At 41.3% G+C, this 23,730-nt stretch overlaps 1 long non-coding RNA gene across 1 annotated transcript in view; it reads right to left on the minus strand.

Moving 5' to 3' along the window:
• The window catches only part of LOC142587303 (uncharacterized), a 61,618-nt gene that overhangs the window by 24,793 nt on the left and 13,095 nt on the right, over positions 1 to 23,730 (minus strand). The gene's annotated exons all lie outside the window — the stretch shown is intronic.

Raw genomic sequence — 23,730 nt, forward strand, 5'->3', positions numbered from 1 at the left:
GATGTCACATCCGCTCATTTCCATGGCGTCTGTCTTACGGAGCCGGCTGCGCTGCGAAGCGGTTCGTATTCCGTGGCCACTTAGAGCGTGAGTAATTCATCATTCCACGCTATATGCGTGTAATAAAGGATTGGGGCTGTTAACTGTTTGATGCGTTACCATTAGGTACCTTGTGCGCATATTTTGCCTCATGGCCGCGTCAAATTGCAGCCGGCATGCTAATGTGAGTGGTATTGCCTCCGTCAGGATCGTCAGTGCGTGCACAGAACCATTCAGTAGTCTGATTCAAGGGAGGGTGCGCGTAAGAACGAGGACATAAGAAAACACTGGCATGACGAGCTGTTCCGTCAGATCGCGTTACATCGCGCTTTTTTTCTAAGACCATCTCGCTCGAGCGAGAGGATCTTAGAACGGCATTCCTACTGCTTTTTTACAGCTTTGCTGCGGCTCATTTAATCATCACCTGGATTCTTTTAATAATACAAATGGCATCGCTCCGCGGAAGAGCGTCTCTTGAAGTTTCCAAACAAGAGCCAATGCCGCCGTGCCTGCTGCATACACGCGCTTACCTTTCCTAACGCAGCTAAGACGCGGCACTAGCTCTGCTACTGCGTGATACAGGGTCACTGTGATAATAATATTAAAAAGAACAAACGAAGTTAATGCAGAAAATGTCAAACGTTGCCAAGCGTGATAAACGGACCTGCCTCGCTAGATGAAGAATTAATCGGCGTCCTGAAGTCAGCTTCGCCGCAGTATACTAGTGTTACGCGGTGAAGCATGTCAGAACTGAAGAGTGACCGCTTTCACCGACTTATGATGTACTTGTGGACCTGCCGTCTCCTATTACATTACGCGCGCCGAGGCGCCGGCCTTCAGCGCTATTTCGGACGTGGCTGTGATGCTTTGAACCGTTGGTTTGTCGACCTCGTAAGCCAGTTAATGTTTACACGGCCATTTTTTCTGAACTGTTGATTTCTTCCATAATAGCTACGTAATTTCGTAGTTTCCTGTTCAACTGTTTTGGTCATATGCGAGTCAAGGTGTTCCCTTTAGCCGAGCGCAGTTTTCAAAAGCGAAACGACGCTTTTGCATCAGCATATAGTGCCGTCGCCCATTTACAACACAGTCAATCAATGTCATTTTGTATGTCACTGGGAAACCGCCGAACGCAGGGAACTCACTCGCATGCGGGGAACTGCATAACTAGCCACTGGATTAGCGTGCCTCTTGGGAAGCTGCTATGCCTCAAAGGCCAGGTACCCTTGCTATGATTCACCGCAAAACATGTATGTCTAACTGCTTAACATATTTGTATTGCGGTGAAGCTAAACCTACGGAACCGAATTTCGCAACACTTTTTAGACTCCTGCATCTCTACCAGCCACTACCAAACGTTTGTCGGTACGTTTCTTGGCAAAGGTCCAGCTAAATCTCCCCCGTTGGGAGTAGGGGGGGCACACGTATATGAAAACTGCCAAGGAAAGCAGTTGCCCTGATGAAGGCATGCTCCCTTGTCGAAACATTTGCACCAGCCTGTTCGACCACCGTTATCACCGCAACATATTTGTGTGTTGCGGTGAAGCATGCCGATATTGGGAAAGATTTACGTGAATCTGGAATGTATGGTTTCTGTCAGCGACGAACCTAATGTTATACTCTCAACAAAGCAGATTTTCGCGGAAGGATGCATGATGTCTTGAGAACTTTTGTTGGCTAAAGCCATACATGCCAGGTTAGCTCTTGTCACAACAATACGCTTTACCGCAATACACAACAGGCCTCGCTGCAGGACACGAACGCCGTAGTTAGCCAAACCCTTACGTGACCGTTCACTGCAAAACACCTCCTGTATTGCGGTGAATCGTAATAAAGCACATTTGTCAGTTTAGAATGTAAAGACCCTTGCCCTTCGCTTTTGTAATATTATGACTCAGTTTAATGAGAACATGTATTCACTGCTAAAAACATCCACATTGAAAAAGAGATATGAACACTGATGGCAGCCTGTGTGATGTTTTATCCCTTTTCTTTTTGTGTACCTGTCATGCTGCCATTATTAAATTTTCCTGTACTTTGTAAGGGGCTGACGTACATAACATTACATCACAAGAAGCCACTGTGTAATGAGTGTTCAAGGACCAGTGTGATGGCTTTTCTCAAGAAAGGTTTGGGTTGTGTTGTTCTGAAGGTTTTTTTTAGAGAGGTAGCTTTCTGAGAAGAAATCAGATGTCAGGAAATAGACCTCAATGGCACAGTAATCTTGGCTGCCTTTTGCTCAAATGTGCTCTAGCCATAATTGAGTAATTTGCACTTGCAACTGGACAGCAGCCTTAGCTTGGGAGACCAGTGATATGGTATATTTTATCAAACTAGGTGACACATAGCATTACCAGTCCGAATAGAGACCTAGATTTTCGACCATGAATTCAGAAAAATCTGTAGCACATTTAGAACCTAGATTTTAAATGCTGTATACGTTCGCTTCTTGTTCACTGCAGCTGTGCTCGGCTTCTGTCCAAACGGGAGGGCACTTCTGCACAGCTTATTAGGGAACATTCTTATTTACATACCTTCTTTTTATTTATCTCACCTACAATAACAATCAGATGTTTATAGCATATGAATGTGCTGTGCATGAATCTTAACTTGCAATGCCATGTTCAACAGCACAGTGCATGTAGCTTGTGTTGGTTCATTTAAGCTAAGCATTGCTAGAGCCTTTAACTGTAGGTATCATGGTATGAGAGCAGAGAAATGGATATGCACAAAGACAGTTGGGCACATTGAGACAACGTCTTTGTTGTGTGTGAAAAGGTGACAGATACACAATATGGGGAGAATGCATGCACTTTCATATTTCCTCGCGCACAAAAAAAGCCGGAGGAATAAAGTTTCTTCACTGTGCCATAGAAACTATATGTTTGCTCTCATACGTAATTATGATTCATTGGATATGTTCCTGTGCTGTGTTTATTTTCTTGAGGGTGCTTTAGCTTTTGCATGTTAATGTTTCAAACTCGTTTTTATTTTCACAGGCTGAACATCCCGCGTCTTGGTTTGACTTCCTGGTACAGGATCCTTGCACTTATCATGGAGTGATGAAGCAGAGCAGTGTACTTTTATTAAATGTGCAGAACAAATAAAACGTGCCGCCAGACTCTGTATTCTTTTAACTTACTCTTAAGCGTCACTTGAAGGGGACTCCATACAAAAGCTGAATATTCTAGTATCATCCTAATGAAGGCGATGTATGCAATAACTTTTACATTACGCGATGCATGTTCCAGTTTTTTTTTTCTCAGAAAATATAACTTTTGATAGGCAGTCATGCAGACGTTATCTATATGTTGGTTCCATGTCAATTTTGCTCGTATTCCTGTATTCTATCAGCAAAACCACTTATATGCGGAACTGATCATGATAAGTGCTCATGAGCATTTTAAAGAACAGCCTTGAACCCTACTCATGCACTGGTAAAATGTATAGATGCAGTGAAATTGAAACAGAAGGCAAAATAGCAAACATGATGCAGTATTTGTCAGACAATTATGTCAGCAATTTTTGCATAAAACGATTTACTTAGAGCATACTAGCACTACAAAGTACCCATCTTTCTTGTTAGGCATACATTATCACAAGCTCTTTAAATGTGGTCACAAGAGAGATGCTGGCTTTAATAAGGAACTATAGAGGTTAAAGGCAGCCATGATGTATTAAGAAATAATGCAATGCATAGCATTTACTCAGTTCAGAGAGCTTCCAAAGTTGCCATAATGCCTTGATAGCTGTGGATGAGGGAACAGTTGTAGTCCAATTGGAGTATGAGAAATGAACATTAAGATCGAAACAAGTAACAACTCGTAATGGAACTAAAAATCTTGCTATACCTTTAAAAAGACAGTGAAATGAAATTAGTGTGACAATATTCTTTTCCTTTTACTTCATTTAGGTTCAACATACTTATTTTAGTAACACAAAAAAGCAGAGGCGTGAAGCACATATAAAAAATGCTAGTCTGTTTTTTTATATTCTGCCTTCTCTAAATTCAAAGTTCAGTAAAGTTAACTTAGAAAGCTACGGTGAAGCCATTGCTTGAGCCTGTATGTTGCATAACAGCAGCAATCGCCAGCCTAACTGCTTGGGTTTACAGTGCCTTATTTGTATTGTATACCTTTTAAGTGCTGAGCTGTTGGAAGATTGATTAAGGTGGCCAACATGCTGAACCAGCAGTTTACTGAGTAAAATACATGGAGAAGGGTGGAAAGATAGGACAGAGCACAGGGGATGTATTCCGTGTCCACCTAGTGGAAAAGTCCATTTCATCCGCTGCTGAAGTTCTGATTGGCTGGGCTGGGGTATGCATGAGAAGGAGACATGCTCCCCCAGCTAATTCAGAAGAAGTGGATATGGAAATGTCCACTAGACGAATACTTACAAAGCTATTTAATAAAGTACTTCTGTAACCAACATGCCTGCTATGCCATCCTTGCTTTCAATGTTTGTCTTAGTAAAAGTGTGAAAGAACCAGGTTTGTGCATGAAAAGTTTTCCTGAGGGTGTGTGCCTTGAAGCCCGTAGTGGTAATGACAGGAAACGGGGGTGGATCCAGAGTAGCACCAAAGGGCAAGCCTTCATCGAAACAAACATGGAGGGAAGTGACTGCATGCTCAAACTTGTCAGCTCACTAGTTTGCCAAGACCAAGTGATGTCAGAAGGTGATGAAGCCTACGTGGTTAATGTATAACCGCTTAGGCCAAAATTATTTGGATACTTCTTATGAGGACTACATATTTACTGGACATCTCAAAATAATTATGTTAGTGCAGAATACCTTCCACTAGTTGTGACGTCCTTGAAAGAATGAAAATGTTTGAGTTGTACTTGTGTGGTGCATGAAGTTACATTTAAAAAAACTCAGCAATGGAAACAAAATGCAAAGAGTAGTATTCGAAATAAATTGCCACCTCTTTAGGGCTAGATGAATTCAAATAATAATAATAATTAGCAAATGATGATCGGGCATAAAAGATAGATGTTTCGGCTCCCACTTGAAAGCCTTTTCGCAAAGATTGTGAACAAAGCTCCAGTCGAACCAGTTCTTATTTTTCATTTTTATGGTTAGCATCTAATTTTAAACTACTTACCGTGCCTCTTTTGACCGAACCAGACAGGCTGCCGTCAAACTCTTCACTACTTCAATGCAAATAATTGGAGGTTGGCAAATACATTTTTCTAATAGGAATAGTAGGTAACGAATAGTCAAACACTGATGCATACAGTTACAGCAGGCATATTTATCTTGGAATTAAGCACCATGCTTATATTGTCTAGTAAAAAAAGGACAGCTATCAAGGAAGATTAGGATTATTTTTAAGCAAAAGCAATTATACCTCATATACTTGAAGCAGATGTAGTGCTTCTCAAGAATCACGTCCAAACTGCACACACTAAAATATGAAGCTGGGATATTCGAAAAGACAAGTACATGTTTTGCTCGCGAAGTGACTTTTAATGTGCTCACTTATGTAAAGTGTGCTATTATATGAATAATGTAATTTGCTAATGTAAAGAAAGAACAAACCAAGATCTCTTGCTTCATATATATGCGCTAAATCAAGAAAGTAATTAAGGAAGAAGAACACCAGAAATAAACACAAATATTTGTATGCTTTCTGGCATAAAATAATTCTCATGTAAGCCACATAACATGCTTTCCAAAGCATCCCCTACCTTAACTTAAAGCTGCATCACATGAAGTCACTTTCTAAGAACACACATGCTTCATGATCATTCACTGTGTTAGTGACTCCCACTGAAGTAGACTGAGAACATATCTGGGCATTACATTCAATAGCCGATGTAAAGTGAAAAGACTGCTGCTTGTAGGTATGAAAGAACCAAGTGAATAAGAAATTTAAGTTCTCAAACTTCTAGTAGTAAGTGTGGCGGCACTTAAGAAGAACATATTGCAACAAAAATTGCAACACATGATGAAATAACTGAAATAGCTACGGATAGTTTAATAGGCCAATAAACCGGAAACTGCAAATTCCCAATAATTGTGAATACTTTTCTTCACATGTACTCACCTCATAAGTATGACTTCCCTTAATGCTCGAACCTCTGCCTTAATTTCATAATTCCCCATTCTCGCCGCTTCGCTCATTCTGATTGACATCTAGCGCAAAGGTTGGCAAAAGTAGCGGAGCATAGCATGTTGTAGCTGAGCATGTTGTGAGGCAAGCTGCCCACATCTGGTAGCCGCATGCCAATTTCTCAGAGTAGATGAAAGGGAAGCCTTGAGGGTAAACCATAAAGACGGATACCTTGGTTCAAAGCTAACTGAAAACACCAACATGGAAAATTTGGACAGCCCATAGAATCAGCAGAATTGACATAGTTTGGAAAAACTGAAAAGATGCATTATGATATTTATGTTACACAGATTCCAGTCAAGTTGAAGATTTTCACTGTCAAATAAACTTATAAGACAATACATGACCAGCAATACTGTATGGAACCTAAACAATTTTAATAACGTCACCTAGAAGTCTGGATGGAGAAGTGAGCGAATTGAGGATGCTAAAATGGATGAGGTGGAGGCCGATTGTGAAGACAGGTCTTAAAATATTAACATTCAACACACACTTGGCAAAGATTGGACTCAATGTTCAAGAAGAAATTGACTAAAATAATTTATTGGTATACATACATGAGAGAGCAGCAACAATACAGCAGAGATAACTGTCATGCAAGAGGGAAGGACGTCAGTCTAAAAATTAACATTTGATCAGAAGAATGGTTATGCATGGGCTCAGGCTCATGTACAATTCTGTATGGTACGCATGATGTCAGAGCTGCATCGCATAAGGAACTGTGGCCTTACATGCCTCGATTATGAAATGATGTGGGCCAAGAGTGGAACAAGGATAGCATCAAGAGGGGGCTTCCTCCAAAAGGAGAATGGTAGGGAAACGGGGCGAGAAAGATTTTCTACGCAACAGATAGAGTCATATGAGTCATAGTCATATGAGTCATATTCATAGAAACCATGACCCAAGGAGCTGCACAACAATTAAGGTATATAAATTCAAATCTCTATACAGTTAAACCTCAGTATAATGAAATTCTCGATATAACGAAGTATTAAACTTTTCATAACCTCTTCTCCATAGAACACCATGAATTTAGAGCCTCAGTATAAAGAAGTGTGTTTGTGTGCAATTTCAATATAACGAAATTTTGCTTCTGCCGCAGAGGAGTTCCAAGACAATCAATGGTAACTTCCGCGGACGCAGATAGTCAAATGATTGAATTACAAGCGGCTGCTTGCAAACGCACCTCTAAAACTGCGTGCAGCGCGACAAGAACAACAGCTTGGAGCCGCATCATGCTCCGTATAAATTAAGTCCAGGTGCGATCAGATCCTATCGCGCCCCGCGCACTTGTGCTTTAGGTGCGAGTGAAAGAGTGCGAGGGTGAGACAAGAAAGATGGTGGCTTCGTAAGTGCGGCCTTCCCACGCGAGCAATGGCAAAGCGGGGAAGGAAAGCGAGCTCGCGGTAAAGCGATCAAGCGCGCGCGAGGGGGCGGAGTGGGGGGGTAAGTTGGCGCGCGTCTCGGCCATGACTGCGCGTGGCTGTAAGCGCGGCTGAGCGCATACGGGGGCGCGCACCCTGCTTTAGAGGTAATCTGCTGCATGTGGAAAGAGCGGGCATGCCAAGACGGCGTGGCATCATGTAAGCTGTTTTCCAGCACGTTTAGTATTGAAGGTTACGCAATCTCGAGTTTTTATGACCTGTTGGAACGAGAAGCAGACAAAGCATTCGCTCCCAGCTGCTGGCGCTTTTCATGATAGCGTCATGGTAGTGCAACCGGGCGACGCTTTGGGGGCGGAGTGCACGCGAAAGCATATGGCGTCACTTAATTCGTACGTACCGCTGATGTGAAGATATCAACGTGGCATGAAACCGTATCATTCATCGCTGACTCCTATATTCGTCAAAATAAATTGTTTTCTCATTCAAAATTGCTTTTTTTTATTGCCCAATAATTCGGAAAATTGCATGGCCCCTTTCCGTGCAACAAAAATCGATCGGCGACTGTACTCATTTGTATAACAGATCGAATTTCAATACAAGGAAATTTCTATATAACGAAGCGAATTGCCGATTTTACCTACTTTGTTATATCAAAGTTTAAGTGTATAACGAAATTTCCTGTTCTCTACACGGGGCCGGCAATGTGGACTTGCTCGTTGATCATCTTGTAACAGCATGTAGTGTAGCGCAGCAAAAACAAGAACACAAGAAGAAATGAAACACAGACACAAGCGCCTAATTATGTCTGTGTTTTGCTTTTTCTTGTGTCATTGTTTTCGTTGCATTACACTACATGACATTCAATACTTTCACTGTCACATTCATGAGCACTGAAAACCTAGAATCAACTAGTATCTTGCCTGATTTGCCATAATTTAAAGAATTCGGGTGTAGTAGGTCTAATTGAGTTCTGGTGATTTTAGTATCACTGACATATAGCTTTTAAAAATGTTTAATCGTTTCTTCTGTTAAGGCAGAGTACATGCTCAACTGCTACAATAAGTGTGAACATAGGCAAAAACGACATTTTTGGCTCTTGCATCAATTTTATGGCATGTTGCGTGATCTAATCAAGTGGATTCAATTGGACGAAGTTCTCGATTTAACAAAATAAAACCTCACATCCCAATAAAATTTATTAACTAGACTTACTGTACTTTATAACCAAAGTACTGTATAACTATAAGCAGCTACAGCCGCCATGAGTGGCGAGCAGAATTGAAATGAAATTGCTTTAGTCGAAACACGCCGAGCGCTGCTGCTAAAGTACGCGCCACATGCATTGGGCAACGGCGGGAACCGCGGTACCACACGCAGTTATTCAAAGCAGCACATAAAAGTGCCGCGCACTCACATTGGTTAGTAAATGCATTCGGAACCAGTCTTTCGATTACTCAATTGATATATCAGCCACACACTCGCATAGCACGGCCACGTGGCAAACGCGGCCATGCCGACGCTTCACTATGCACGGATCGGCTGGTTGCAATATCGGGGCACTCTATGGGTGCATGTTTAAAGCACAGCGTTTTTTGCCTATCGCGTGATCGTTGCGAGTGCTCCATGGCTGGGTGTATTGCATGGTACAGAATTGGCCCCAGTACCAAAAGTACACAGGTAGGGTGGTCCGTGTAGACGAAGCATGAACGCGAGCTCAATATAACCACGTCGTCATTATTCTGTAGCGATTATTTATGCGAAAGCGTCAAATGGCCCATTGAGCAAAAGAGCCGGCGTCTGTCGTCTCAGCGAAACAGCACCTCAAATCCCATTGGCTGCGACCACGTTACGAGCGCACCTCGACGAAACAGAGCGGGTGAAAGGGTACACCTGCTGTAGCTATAGTGCACCAGGTGCTGCAAGAGGGGAGAGGGCGTCGCCGCGACGCCACGTCATCCTTGCTCTCGCAAGCCGCCGCCCGGTCCGTATCTCCCCCTCCACTGGGCTTAACTGCTGCGCGTGCCTGCCGGCCTCGGTGGCCACTGCTGTTTCCTGGTCTCTGGTCATGCAGCACGTCGGTGGCATGCGGTGTTGGCACCGCAGGCTGCTGCTGCTTGCTAGCTCGGGCCCAATGTAGCTCTAGGGTGCATCACTTGCAGCGTAAAACTCGAAGGACTGCTCAGCGGCGTTCAATTGTGCATTAATGCTTTCGCAATCACAACTCAGATAAGACATGCTTAGCTGTCCTCATATGTTTTTCTTTAGTTGCCAAGTGGACGCATCATTGTTCACCATTCACAGTCTTCAATCTGTCGTCATCATTGCATTGTCATTTCAAATTAATTGTAATATCACGCCGTCGGATGCTGCCACCTTTACGCTGTGTAGTAGATACGCAGTCATTGCCATGCATGCACTCATCATCCCAAAGTCGTTATGCCTCGATCGTGATGACTCTAGAATTGTCATCCCATCGTCAATCATGCCATCGTTGTCACCGCATCAGCATCATACTGTTGTCGGCATTCGACAGATGCATTAAACAGGTTAGCATTCCCTTTTCAGCTTCTAGAACAGAATGCACGTGGTGATCTACCGCAGTAATATTATGAGAGACACTTGGGCGGAAGAATTGCTGGCCTCAATTGCCAAGCCTCCCTGTAACATCATTTATTTCAATCTCCATAAAATCCTAAATTGTGTCACAAAACTTCTACAACAAATGTCAACATGGTTTCCATAAGACCTTGTCTCTCATGAAAAACACAACTATATTGTCATGTTCACTAACTTGATCTCCTCCATTGAACTTAGTTCTTGCGTTAAATAGATGCTTTTAGCGTTTTAAATTCTGCTACCTTGTGCCATTGCCTCCTTCTCCTGAATAAGCTAACTTAATATTGATCCACATGCAATTACTAAAATTCACTGAATGCTTTCTTCATGACTAAACACAATTTGTATGTTAACAACTCCAATTCACAAATCTGTCTTTTGTCACTTCTGGCGTGCCACAATGCTGAGTGTTTAGGCCCTTGATTTTTCTCATTTTAGATCTCGCAATGAACTTAACGTAGAAAACTAAACTTTCTGTTGATGACTGTGTGTTTTGTCGTGAAACAACCAAACTCTGGCAGGTCCGTTTCTGTTCAAACAGACTAAACAAATGGCCCACTGAGTTAAAAAGGCAGCGTCTGTCGTCTCAGCGAAATGGAACCTCAAATCCCATTGGTTGTGACCGCATTGCGAGCGTTCCTCTAAGGAGCAGAGCGGGTGAAAGGGTACATCTGCCGTCGCTCTAGCGCGCCAGGTGTTAGAGGGCGCCGCCGCAATGCCACGTCATCCTTGCTCTCGCAAGCCGGCGCCCAGTCCATATCAACCCTCCCCCCCACTGAGCTTAGCTGCTGCACGTGCCCAGTGGGGCAATGTCTCCACTAATGTCTCTCCGGAGTGCCATCACTAGTTAAAAACCTAACATCAGTACCCTAGCAAAAAAATCTGATAGAAATTTCTATAGTTTCTTAGGAATATGTATAGGTTGTACGGGTCCTTCTAAGAGTGATATATATTCCTACCTGACCCATAGAACTCTTTACCAGACTGGCAGGCAGCAGATAGATCTCACTGTGCTGCCTAGAAGACCAAATAGCATGATGTACGTATCAGTCTTTTAAACCCAGATAGAGATCATCATACGACATACAGAAATCTGATTGAGGCACTGATAAAGCATGTTAGAAATAGCACACACGCCGGTGCCCACACGCCTGAAGAGACGTTTTTAAGATGAAGTGAATATACAACCCCGAATGCATTGCCTGCTACGTGAACAGATTAACGAACACAGTTGGGATATTGGAGTATCAAATAAAAATGAACTGTGTAAACTGTGCAATTATCAATACCTTTTACAGCCTGTATACAGATATATTATCCTAAACATGTTTCAACATGAATTAAAGCACACGTATTCAAAGCACAGCAGCGTTACTTAGCCTGTGAAACTACATTGGGGAAGTTGCATGAGAAAAGTATCAGTCCATCTTTGTAGCAGGTGTGCTCCAGTTCTTTTAATACAAAATTATATTTACAAATTTTGCGAGACGGATGTGCAACATTTAATGCATATCCAAAACAGGATTACTGTCATCTTCATCATCATTATATTTATGTCCACTGCCGGACGAAAGCCTCTCCCTGCAATCTCTAATTACCCCTGTCCTGCGCCAGATGTCGCCAGAAGTGGGCATGGTGGTACGACAAGGAAAACAACGATGGGCTTACGCACGCTTTTCTTCATTGTGCAGTTCTTCAGTTCTTGGGTACCTGCACGGCAGTGCGGCTCGACTACGGCTTTCCAGCACCAGAGTCCGTCCATCGGCAACGCATCGACTCTTCTGGAAAGCGAGAACGACTTCGCCTACCTTTCGCCCGTCATTCTACCGGCAGCCAGACAGCACATGCGCACATTCGTGCACGTGCACAATGTTCACGACTGCGCAGCTGCAACATCATGTACCGCATTGGTGGCGAAGGATATAAAACCAGGTCCGGCTGCATCGCTGTTCAGTGGGCATGGTGGTACGACAAGGAAAACAACGATGGGCTTACGCACGCTTTTCTTCATTGTGCAGTTCTTCAGTTCTTGGGTACCTGCACGGCAGTGCGGCTCGACTACGGCTTTCCAGCACCAGAGTCCGTCCATCGGCAACGCATCGACTCTTCTGGAAAGCGAGAACGACTTCGCCTACCTTTCGCCCGTCATTCTACCGGCAGCCAGACAGCACATGCGCACATTCGTGCACGTGCACAATGTTCACGACTGCGCAGCTGCAACATCATGTACCGCATTGGTGGCGAAGGATATAAAACCAGGCCCGACTGCATCGCTGTTCACTGGGCATGGTGGTACGACAAGGAAAACAACGATGGGCTTACGCACGCTTTTCTTCATTGTGCAGGTTAGTAGGTTCCCAGAACTACCTCACGCTTCTTTGAAATCTGATGACCTGTTCCTTGTCGTGCTTCCATGCCCAAAAGCCTTGGTTGATCCTTTTTATGCTTTGCTTTTGTTGTTATGTGGTAACGTTGAGAGTAATCTCGGTCCCACTACAGGTTCGCAAAAAGCACAATCTTCGAATGCTGTGGAAGAAATTTTGAAAACTCTTAAGGATCTAGACGAGCGATCTATAAGAATGGAAACCCTACAGAAATCTATGGCTACGTCAATATCAGACCTAAAGGAAAAGCAGGAATCAGTTTGTCAGGTGGTATCAGATATAAAAGCCAGATTAGAAAAAGTTTAACAGCAACCTTTCGCAATTGAGCAAAAGCAGACAGATCTCGACGATGTGCGGGATTCCGTAGTCCGCGTCGAAAAGCACACGCGCACACTCCACTCAAGACTAAACGACGCCGAAGACCGCGCTCGCCGGAATAACTTGCTGTTCTACGATGTGCCTGACTCCGCTGATGAAACCTATTCCAAGTCTGAAGAAAAAATACTGAACATTTTCGCCGATACTTTAAATGTGGATATTTCAAGTAACAACATAGCCAGAGCGCACAGAATCGGGCGATTTGCCAAAGGGAAAGCACGGCCACTAATAGTAAAATTTTAAACATACAAATGTAAGGACTTAGTCCTTTCCAAGCGCCAAGTTTTAAAGGATGAAAAAAAAATATCCGTAAGCGAAGATTACTGCCCAGCAACAAGACACTGCCGCAAGAAGCTGATCGAATTTGGAAAAACACAAAAAAGTCATTCAAGTTGCACTACAATAAATTGATTATCGGTGGAAAAACGTATGTTTACAATGAAGCTCATAATACTGTAACTGAAATAGTAGCTTTCGATAGCACACAGAACGACATCAGCCCTCGTACTCTTCGCTCTGGACGCGAATTCCCATTAAAAGAAACATAGGGGAACGAACGGGGAGGTGGTTCTCAGCTGTGTTCTTGCTCAGTGCTTTTTTCGAACATGCGTAGTCTTCTGCCCAAGAGGGACGAACTGTGTGCCATTATTGATGACTGTGACGCTGACATCATTGCGTTAACTGAAACCTGGCTGTCATCTAGGGTAGCCAACTCTGAGTTGTTTTTTTGCAGAAATAAATACGCAGTTTTTCGGAGCGATCGCACTGGGAAAGTAGGTGGTGGTGTACTTCTTGCAATCAGTGACCGATTTGAGGGCTTTTGTGTGCCGATTGTTTCAGATTTAGAAATCATCTGGTGCTGCATTACAATAAAATTTAAAAAACTACTAATAGGGGTTTGTTACCGATCACCCTCAAGTCCTTTGTCCTTTTGCAATGACTTGTATGACAACTTGAACCAGATAACAATACGCTATCCTGGAGTGCCAATATATCTAATGGGCGATTTTAATTTTCCAAACATCGTATGGTCCCACAGTCCGTTTTCTGAGCCCTCATCTACTGAATGTAATGAGTTCATTACACTTTGCTCTGACTTCGGTTTTTCACAAATGGTCACCTCACCAACGCGAATAACTCTGCACTCATCCTCAATACTTGATCTGGTGCTCACATCTTCACCCGACAACGTCTCATCGATAACTCACTTGCCTGGTCTCAGTGATCACGACATTTTGCACTTCACGCTTACATTCCCCCAGCAGTATCAATGCAAACAACTAAAGACAATTAGAAACTTCAAAAGAGCCAATTTTTCTGCCATAAACTCAAGCCTATGTTCATTTCTTGACGACTTCTTACCGCAGTTTTTTGAACGATCAGTTGAAAGAAATTGGTGTATGTTCAAGAATAAAATTTTAGAATTAGTCCATCAGCATGTTCCACTCCAGCGCGTTTATTCTCATAATCAAGCCCCCTGGTTTAACAGGTTTCTTAATATGCTCTTAAATAGGAAGAGACGCCTTTTTCGCACCGCTAAACGGACGAAAAAGCCTGCACATCGGCTTGCATATAAAAACGCTGCCTCTAACTACTCAATTACAGCTATAAATACTAAGCACACATTTTTTAGCAAAACCCTGCCATTATTACTAAAAACCAATCCAAAGCGCTTTTAGAGCATAGTAAAATGCAAACGTGGAAATAAGATTGCATTAACACAATCTGGTAGTCAGGTGTCCAGCTATCTTTGCGCAGACGTCTTGAACAGCGCGTTTGTGCAATCATTTTCTTCTCCCGCACCTAACAACGAATGTCCCGTCCTACAGGACTGTAACTTTCCTCCTATGGACCCTATTATATTTCATGCAACAGGAATTAAGAAAATAATCGAAAATTTGAAAATTACTTCCTCCTGCGGTGTCGATGAAATCACCACCAAATTCTTAATTAGCACAGTTGAATATTCGTCTATCATATTGCAATATCTATTCTCGCAATCATATAACTCTGGCATGCTTCCGCTAGACTGGAAAACAGGAAAAATCATTCCCATACACAAATCGGGTGACACTCATAATCCATTTAATTATAGACCAATTTCTCTTACCTCAGTACCTTGTAAAATTATGGAGCATGTAATCTACACGCATCTCATTAACTTCCTTGACGACAATAATTTCTTTACTCCTCACCAACATGGGTTTAGAAAACATTTCTCTTGCGAAACACAGCTTGTCACATTTACAAACGATTTACACTCTAACCTTGACGCAGGCTTCACGACGGACTGTATATTTTTGGACTTCGCTAAGGCATTTGACAAGGTGTGTCATGCTCTACTCTTACACAAACTAAGCATTTTAAACATGGACCCTACACTACTTAAGTGGATCTGTAGCTTTCTTACATCGCGCGTTCAGTTTGTTTCTGCTAATGAATGTACTTCCTCTCTAGTCCCTGTCGGCTCAGGCGTCCCTCAAGGATCTGTCCTAGGCCCACTTTTGTTTCTTATATACATTAATGACTTACCTATTAATATTTCATCAAAGATATGTTTATTTGCAGACGATTGTGTGATATACCGCAAAATTTCCAATAACTGCGATGTAACAGCTCTACAAACCGACTTAAATAAAATAACTGATTGGTGCAGCACGTGGAAAATGCAACTTAACATTAAGAAGTGCAAAACTATGAGGGTTTCTCGTACTAACTCTAGTTCTCCAAATTATTCTCTCACTAATATATCACTTGAATGTGTCACCTCGTATCGTTATTTAGGAGTGACCATAACTAACAATTTGTCTTGGAAAACGCATATTGATATCATAGTGTCCAAAGCTAACCGTACTTTAGGATACCTGCGCCGAAATTTTTCTCGTGCACCATCCTCATTAAAACAGTTACTATATACCACTTACGTTCGCACGCAACTTGAGTATGCTTCATCAATATGGGATCCCTGGCATTCAACTCTAATACATACGCTGGAAGCTATACAAAACCGTTCAGCCTGTTTCATTTTAAATAACTTCAATCGGACAGCAAGCGTAACACACATGAAATGTTTATTAAACCTGCCTCTCTTATCCGACCGCCGAAAACACTCACGCATTTCTCTTTTTCACAAAATCTATTATCATAACACCTTTTTACACACTCTTTGGATCAGGCCAGCACCCTTCATTTCTTCTCGCCGTGATCATAATCAGAAAGTTAGCATATCTCATTTCAATACTATCATGGGCGCAAATTCATTCTTGCCAAAGACTAGCAAAGACTGGAACAGCTTATCCCCTTCATTAACAGGTATAATTAATCCACTTATGTTTAGAAACGCACTTGAAAACGAACTTTTGTAATATACTTACCATTTGTCTTGCCTATGTGTATGTACCTTTCTTTATTGCAGCGTTTTCATCAGTTTTCATCAGCATCATGATCAAAAAGTCAACAATGCATTTTGTAAATCTACTGTACATATTATGTTTTTTTTAATCCCTTTACCATTGTGTACATCACATTTGTATTTATCTTTTGTACCTCTGTTTATTATCATCGGATGTCAACTCAAAATTTGGAATTGTTACTGCCGTTATTTATCTTTTTTTGAGTTACTTTTACCGATGTTTACTTTGTATTTTCTTAGCCCCTCACCTCTATAATGTACTATGTACCTTGAGGGTAAAATAAATGAAATGAAATGAAACCGATTCCAACTAGCACCCGCAAATTTCCTAATTTTGGCGCAGTACCTAGTCATCTGCCATCATCTACTGCGCTTCCCTTCTCTTGGTACCCATTCCGTCACCCTAATGGTCCAACGGTTATCTAATCTGCGCATTACATGACCTGCCGAGCGCCATTTTTTTCTCTTAATCTCTATTAGAATATCATCTATACCCGTTTGCTCTCTTGTCCAAACTGCTCTCTTTCTGTCTCTTAAAGTTATAGTTAGCATTCTTCGTTCCATCCCTCTTTGCACGGCCCTTAACTTGTTCTCAAGCTTCTTTGTCAGTCTCCAAGTCTTCGCGCCATATGTCAGCTCCCATGAAATGCACTGATTGTATACTTTCCTTTTCAATGATAATGGTAAGCTCCCAGTCAGGAGCTCAAAATATCTGCCGTATGCGATCCAGCCCATTTTTATTCTTCTGTGAATTTCCTTCTCATGGTCAGGGTTTCCTGTGATTAGTTGACCTGGGTAGCCATACACCTTCACAGACTCTAGAGGCTGACTAGCGATCTTGAACTCTTGTTTTCTTTCCCGGTTATTTATTATTATCTTTGTCTTCTGCATATTAATCTTCAGTGCCACTCTTACATTCTCCCTGTTAAGGTCCTCAATCATTTGTTGTAACTCGTCCGCAGTGTTCCTGAATAGAACAATGTCATCGGCAAACCGAATATTGCTGAGGTGTTCGCCGTCGATCCCTACTCCTAAACCTTCCTAGTTTAATAGCTTGAATACTTCCAAGCATGCAGTGAATAGCAGTGCAGAGATTGTGTCTACTTCTCTGACTCCTTTCTTCATATGTATCTTCCTACTGTTGTAATAAAGTTTACAAAAGCAAAACAAAGCACTTTCAAGATTGTGCATGGATACTAACTGTAGCTCTAACATGACCGGCTGAGTTTGTGAATGCCATAAATTAGACACTACCAACGTGATTTCATTAAAGCTACTTTCTGGGCTAGTTTGTGCATACTTGATTTGAAAATTATAACAACGCTAATGCATCCATCCACAAAGCAACAAGGACAAGACACAAGCAACATGACTACAAACATGACTAGGGTTTATTTTACACTCCACTATCTAAAGAATAAGCAAGCAACCTTAGCCACATTTAAACAAACACATAAGACGAAGAACACAGACTGAAGTACCAACTTCACCATGCCCATTTGTGCTCACAGATGCTGTATAGAACACCATGTCTAATTGGCATATGCTTTTATAATATTACAGCTTCATATGAAGCTATTTTCTCTAGACTATGCATTTTTGCATTCACCCCAAAAGTGTTGTGATATGTGACAGAAGACAAGTGAGTTTGTGCAAAAAGAACAAACTGGCATGGCACACTGACAGGAAGCAAGGAAACAGGGCAAGCATCGCTATTGGTACAAGATCTACAGCAATATATCAGAACATGACAATACAGCAATATTATTTAAGCAAAAGTGAGTACAGATCTGAGAACTTATTCAAGTAAGAACATGGATTTACCATTTTTAAAACCACATAATCATGAACAAAAACAGCTAAACATCAGTGCACATATTGCAAAATCAGAAGACACAATTCTTCACTGCGTGCTAGTTCAACCACCGCACGTCGAAATGTGTAAAAGAAGTTTAACCTGTGTAGCCATCAGCATGCGAAAGCCAAGAAGACTATCAGAACAGGCTTCATATATAGTGTTTGGAGTCTTTGATTCAAACCGTAATACACTGTTAAAATAAAATTTCAGAGTTTGCTTGTTTCATTCAGAAAAAAGATAGTGTCTTAGGCATGCTGCCACAGTTAACGGATAAACTTGCACCAGCTACATTGAGTCAAATGAGTAAATAAAGTGAGGCAGACAGATGCATGGTGTGAAAATGATGCTGTTGCATCAAGTAGCATAACTGCTCACATAACATTCAGCTGCTTTCCATGCCTCTGCATACAGACTGAGAAGCTTTACCTCTTCACCATCTGCTAGTGAAGCACTGTTTGTTCACTTTGATCACCCACTCAAGGCAGTCACGTGGTTAAGTAGGGCCCTTCGCTACATGTAAGGACACCGACCCGAAACTGTGCGTAAGTCCTGTAAAATATTGTCATTTTTTCGCTACTGCAGCTGTTCATCAGCAGCTGCATCACTACTGCCAACATGCGGACAATGCAATTCCCCAAGCACTTAATCAACAAGAGTACAATAATGAAGAGTGGCAAATTGGGCTAGCTGGTTCATTAGGAAAACAAGAAGCTAACGCAAGAAAAAATAAACACTCTAGAATTTTGATGGCTCTGGCTTGGTTAATATATTCAAACATCAAAAAACTGATTATTCCAGAATGCCATAAAGTTTGGTGCACTGTTACCAACTGTTTCTTTAAAGCTATAACCTGTTATTACCAGACATTCATGTACCATGGCTGAAGACATACTGTTCATCGTTGCCATGTCCTGAGCGTGGGAATTAGTCTCTTTCATAAAGGTTTCGTATTGTCCATTAAAAAATATTGTTGTCTATTTCTATAAACACATAAAGGCGCATAACTTCGCTGGGTGTTAAGTAAACTAGTGGCTCCTCTCTTCTGACGCAGACTGAACGGTGCTTTGCATGGAGAATTTCAACAGGAAATAGTTTCTTGCATTTCAGAATTATACAAGAATTCGCTCCAGTAAGAATTCTACAAATGAGAGAAAACGCACATGAGAAACTGAAAAATGCACTGTTTTTAGTCTTTATAGTTCAAGTGTACTGGAGAGAGTGGAATGTTTGTTGGTTGATGACCATTCGATAATATTCAGTGACACTTGTTGAGTCACAGCCACGGTTGTGGACTACAGCCTGTTTTTCACTTTCATCCAAGTTCAGGCACAGCTTTCCAGTGCCTAACAAAACTGTCTGCTGACCAGCTCTCCTCTCCTGTACACCAAAAAAACTCACTGCTTCTGGTGAAACATTTAAACTAGCTTTAGCTGCCTGTAACTTTCGAGCAAGTACATAACATTCCAATATTTGTAAAGGAACATCATTAGCTCCGCTGACCAATTTCACAAGAAGTTCATTTCCGCCTTCAAATACAAATGATGAATGCGACCAATGAGGTCCTAGTTTAGCCGCACTTTTAGGAAGGTGCAGGATTGGTGTACATTGTATGTCATTGCACCCAATCCAAACAAAGACTGTGCTCTCACAACAAACTCCGAGAGAAGATCAGATGATCTCATTATGGTCATCTGAAGTGACGGTGTCTAGTAGAAGTATATAGACACCCTCCACAAGCAAACTGGAATGTCTGACATACTTATCTGGCAAAAAGCCATGAAGGCATGGTAATGAATAATGAAGAACCCACCACTTCCATTCAATAGCTTTCCAGATTGTGAAGTCTAATAATCTTTGTGGTGTACGTGTGAACCAATTCGGCGGCTTGATTGCCAATAATCTCCTGTTTAAAGAGGCAAACTTTGTTGTGAACCAATCTAAACATCTTTTCTCTTTTAAATGTGATCACATTTTTATTCTTTTTAAGCTGTTGTATGGTGTATATTTCTTCCAACAATCTTTCCTTCCTGAATCCTGGGCTTCATATTTGATTTATATGTATTGTCTTTTCTGATAATATAAATGCATTATTTCTGACTCATTTTTTGGGCAAATGAGGAAGCTTGCTTCTCCTTGAAGCACATTACACCTATACAACACACATAGATACTGATAGACTATAGATCTGGCAAACTAATATGAATACACTATTACACTAATAAAAAGAATACACTAGTAGACTTGTACAAGCAGAATAGCACAGATACGTCCGGAATAGAACTGAGAGTAATTTTATAAGTGTATCAGTTGTATCGTTTCATAATGCAATAGAAAAAAACTGATATAACTTTTATTAGGTAGCCCTATCAGATTTTTTGCTAGTGATCTTTCAGTGTAAATGCATATCAACTTTTTGACTAATGCTAATAACTGAACACATGGCTTTTCTTGCTGCAAGTTTTCTTGGACTCCTGCTTCCCTTAAACTTATACCGTATAATATGCTTGCAAGATCAAAACTGGAGTATGCTTCATCGATCCGGAATACACCGACAAAAAACACAACTCTTATATTTAGTTGAAGCCATACAAAACCAACCTGTACATTTTATTGTAGCTGCTTATTCCCATACCGCAAGCATATCAACAATTAAAACTTGCCTTGATTGGCCAGGCTTGTCAACAAAAAAACTTACCCATTTATTTCACAAATTCTCAATTGAAACATATGTTATTACCTCCTTGTATCTCATTGAGAATGAACTACAACCTCAAGGTACAGGTGCCAACATGGCAAACCAATCTTTACTATTCCTGTAAAAGGCAGCCTCAGAACACGCACACACATATATATCAATGAGCTACAAGGAGGTAATAAAAACATGTTTCAATTGAGAATTTGTGAAATAAACCGGTAAGTTTTCTTGTTGCCTAGCCAATCAAGGCAACTTTTAATTGTTGATATGCTTGCGGTGTGGGAATAAGCAGCTACAATAAAATGTACAGGTTGGTCTTGTATGGCTTCAACTAAATATGAGAGTTGTGTTTTTTGTAGGTATATCCCGGATTGATGAAGCATACTCCAGTTTTGATCTTACAATCATATTATACAGTATAAGTTTAAGGGAAGCAGGAGTCCCAAGAAAACTTGCAGCACAAAAAGCCATGTGTTCAGTTATTAGCATTACTCAAAAAGTTGATATGCATTTGCATTGAAAGATTATTAGTAATATGAATACCTATGTACAAGGTGCTTAATTAACGCAGAGTGTTTAATTTTGTAGGTAAATGTGTTAAAAGGACTAGTCATGATGTGAAAATCTCTTCATTTTAATTTTACCACCCCACCTTACCACCATTTTACCTTTACACACACACACACACACACACAGATATATATATATATATACCATGGCACCCATTCTGTAACTCGCATGCTCCATATTATAGAAAATACGATAGAAAATTGGGCAAGTTGTTCAAGCTTCATGGCAGCTACTGCATGACAGATGCCGACAAAATTAATGTAATGGGACAGGATACAGCACTATCAAATGAAGTTTATTGAAAGAAAACAACCAATATATAACACACATCACGTGACCAACACCCGGCCCCCTAGCATATGCAGATACATACCAAAACAACCTTCACATTACCGAATGCTCATGTATGACGGCAACACACATGTCGCGGCTGATTAATCAATGTAAACAAACAATTACTAAGGCACAATGCAACTCAGTGGCTTTACTTAAGATCTAACACGGCAACCTCGCTGTCTTGCAGCGAGATGGATGGCTGGCTAACACATAGTGAGCCTTTCTTTCTAATGTGATAAGCCTCCATTAATTCATGTGAGAGCTTTTCACAATGTGTGAACAGCAGAATAGTACTTTCAAAAACTGGATGACGCCCAATGCTGCAACAATGCACGGAAAGGTGTGGATGCGCAAAAACCCTTAAAAAAACTATGGTACTTCCTTAGTCGAATGTTTAAGCACCTTCCAGTCTGACTGATATATATTTTGTAGGCTTCAAGAAAAAGGAATCGAATAAACAACATTTCGTGTGCAAGAGACAAACTGTATGCTATATTTCACTCTGCAGTCCTCCCTGCTCAGACACCCGTTGTAAAGAATGTGCTTGTTTATTGCTTCACATATTCCCTTCAGCTTATCTTTAAATGAAAACCCAATCCTCTCCTGGAACTTAGAAGCCACCTTTTTTCGGCCTGTGCGACAATTAATAGAGGGGATAATGGCAACTTTGTTCCGCTCTTGCTCCTTAAGCTTCTTCCACCCTGGTCGCACCTTAAGTTCCTTAATTAACGTGCTTCAATATAAAAAACCACTGAAACTGAATAACCTGCCTCATTAAGCCTTGTCACCAGATTCCTTACACTTTCAAGAATAAGGTGAGGATAGCTCTTGGTTGGGGCATCTCTAATTGCATGAGCGGCAATACTGTACTTAATAAGTTTTGAATGGCTAGACCTATAATCAAGAAGGGGCTTAGAAGTTCTCGACTGATATCCCCGACATACGTGATCCCACATAAAAGTAAGCCTGACATAAGAAGTTGCAGCACATTTTTTCTCTGGAACTTCTAAAGTGAAGTTGAAACCTTGCTATTGTTCTCTAAATAGCTTCAGTACTTCGATGACAGCTCTGCGAAAGTTATCATTTGCTCATGAAAAGCAAATAATCATCCACGTATCTGAAAATTTTAAGAGCAAGCTCACTCAGGTTTTGATTTTCTGGTCAACATAAATTAAAATATTACTGAGCACTGGTCAACACCGGAACCTATGCAGATGCCAGCATTCTGGACACATATTTTACTTTCCCACCAGACCAAAATTGACCTTAAATAGAAATCAAGAAGCTCCAGAAAGTTTGCAACAAGAATTTTCCACCTTTCAGCAAATTCCAGCTAACCTGTTTATTTGTGTATGCAGTCCCTAACAAACTGCCAGATACGCGCCTGCGACAAAGAATTGTATAAATCTTCTGCATCTATACTAAAGCCTGCCCATTTTCCCAGATTATGCTCCTGCAGCAAGTGTACAACAGTCTGAGAGCTGGCAGCAAGGAATTGGTCGTTGATTCCCAGCCTGTCAAGGTGTGTCTGCAGATATTCTGAAACATGAAGGCATGATTTATATTCCGGCACAATGGTTCTGAAATGGATTCCCTAAGCTTGTGTGTTTTGCACTGAAGAAGGCACATAAGAGAAGACCTTTTTCCACCTTAACATCATTTGAGACTGTTGTCAAACCAAACAGATTCAACTTTGTGACAGCTCAACATTTTATGTCAGCTATATTGGTATCAATTTCATTAAAATTTATGTCAGTGGCTGACACACCCTCCTCCGGAAAAGTGCTTTCCAACATGACAACACAATGCCCTTTCTTGTCTCCAAGAAACCTGCAAGTTTCTGCCCCATACGTTAGCTCAGGTAGAAGGCAATGATTCTATGCTTGATTGTACACAAATACATACATACATATATATACATATATATATATATATATAT

The sequence above is a fragment of the Dermacentor variabilis genome, chromosome 7 (assembly GCF_050947875.1).
Source record: "Dermacentor variabilis isolate Ectoservices chromosome 7, ASM5094787v1, whole genome shotgun sequence".
NCBI classification, from domain to species: Eukaryota; Metazoa; Arthropoda; class Arachnida; order Ixodida; family Ixodidae; genus Dermacentor; species Dermacentor variabilis.